This window comes from Penaeus vannamei, chromosome 9 (genome assembly GCF_042767895.1).
Source record: "Penaeus vannamei isolate JL-2024 chromosome 9, ASM4276789v1, whole genome shotgun sequence".
In the NCBI taxonomy this organism is placed as follows: Eukaryota; Metazoa; Arthropoda; class Malacostraca; order Decapoda; family Penaeidae; genus Penaeus; species Penaeus vannamei.
The window spans coordinates 42,692,374-42,694,873 of NC_091557.1; positions in this window are offsets into that span (position 1 = coordinate 42,692,374).

The following is a 2,500-nucleotide window of genomic DNA, read 5'->3' on the forward strand; positions in this document are numbered from 1 at the left end:
GGTCTTGAAAGTCATTGATGAATTGCCAAATAGACATTATTAAATCAATAATTCTACAATTCGTAACAGAGGAGGCAGGTGTGCCCCCCCCCCCCCCCGACAACTCAACTGGCTCTATATTAACAAAAAAAAAAAATAAATAAATAAATAAAAAAATAAAAAATCAAAAATCAAAAATCAAACACAGCCGGTCGCTGGCGAGAGAATTAGCCAGATTTTCCCATATTCTCCCAGTTTCGTAATGCCCGAGGTTCTCAGCCACATATCTGAAAAATTATTGTGTGAAGGGATTTATTTTTTTCTATGTTCCTTTTTGTTTTTGGTAGCGTTGGTTATTAATTTTTTGATTGGTCGGCTAGCAGAATAGCTAAAAAAAAAAAAAAAAAAAAAAAAAAATCTAAGCTAAGTTTTGATGCCATTAAACCCTACTCTCTAGAGATATTTCTTCAGCAGATCCAAGTTCAGCTTACGAGCAGCATTTACGACATCCGTCTCTACAGTGCCACCACAGCAGATCTAATCGGAATTGATGACGTCACCAAAGGGGCCACACCTCCCTTGGTTAGACCGCATTATGCAAAATTCCAAATCGTTATTTCTCCTATTCATTCGCTCTTTTTATTTATTGCCCTCCCCTTCTCTCTCACCCTCCCTCTCCCTTCGAAAGAATAGACTTCAGCAAAATGAAAATATGACCTGAAATTCTAGTGTTACTCTAGTCTAGAGGCTAGGACACGCGGCTCCCCCCCCCCCCACCTCACGGCATAGCATAGAATTAAGTAATACTTCCTCTCTCTTCCTAAGATCTTGAGATTACCGTTTTCTAAACATCTAAAGGGAACACTGCCTGGCCTATAACACTCCTTACCGATATGACTGTGATAATACCGTGTTATTTATTCTTTCTACATCCTCCCTCCCGCACCAGCCACTAGATCGCTCAGCATTTAAGCCTCGTCTGCACAGAGAACCACATCGTTTGCTGCAGTGCACTCTGCCTCACTTCCTTTTCCATCCTCCATGAGAACAAGAACAAGAACGGCGTCTGTGGCAATCGCTGGAACAATCCATCATATACTGCGAATAGCTAAATGTTTTTTTGCTGCAGTCGGAACAGCGTTTCACTGTCCCCGTTGTGCACTTGTCTCATACCAATTTAATGTAGGCCTACTTCTGTGTGGCCTTCCTCACAAGGTGCTATAAACAAAGACTATATAGTCTTTGCTATAACTCATACCGAGTTACTCTGGGTGAGTTATAGCAGATGAACTCAGTCTCCAAATGCACAGTATTACACCGCACACTTTTCTGATGACGTATTTAGTGTATCGAAGCCTACATTGATACACATGCACGCATGCACGCATATTTTTGTTTGTCTGACACAAATACGTGAAACTTATAGACGCTTATTAAAATTTAATTAGTATAATCAGTGTGGCACCAAATCGTTTTCGCGTATGATTAGCATTAATTAGAGCCTAAATCTGATACCAATGGTGGGCAACACATGCTGCTTTTGTTTTCAACACAGTCAAGTCATATAAAAAAAGAAAGAAAAAAAAATCACGCGTGGCCTGGGGGAGAGACCCGCGTTCGATTCCTTGCACGGGAAGCAACTATAAGTTGCATTACTTCCTAGCTTTGAACAAGCTGGGCTTAGTTTATTAAAACCTCAACCTTAACTAAGAGCAAATAATATGTGGTCTAATGGCTTGGATACGCGGCTTTCACCCGCGAGGCCCGGGTTCGATTCCTGGCATGGAAAATAACTCATTTCCTTTTATTTATATTTCCATATATTACCTTGGTTTAGTAGTATTCGTAACATTGAATTTAGATAACTTCAAAACAAAACACAGTGAAATCATTGCTTGAGAAAGATTCTGGATGCAACTGCGTGTCTGTTTACTTGTGTTACTCTGTGGGTCCTATGTTTTTATATGTATTTTATTAGTTTGTTTTCTGCTACTGTGAAGAGAGTTGGGAAACATTTTGATGAAATGCGACAAAATAGGATATACTATGGCATTATCGCGTACTAAAATAACGTCTGTCGCAGGTTAAATATCATGGTAAGCATTATAGAATTTTAGGATCCATGTTAGCTTATATTTGTTCTATTCTCTCAGTCTTTTAGAATCGCTGTTGGGCAGAGGTCTGTTCACAGCTTTCTGATGCCAATGCGTTTGGAATCTGTCGAGATGATATATGTATATATACGTATACATATGTGTATATATATATATATATATATATATATATATATATATATATATATATATATATATATATATGCACACACACACACACACACACACACACACACACACACACACACACACACACACACACACACACACATACACACACACATACACACACACATACACACACACATACACACACACACACACACACACACACACACACACACACACACACACACACACACACACACACATATATATATATATATATATATATATATATATATATA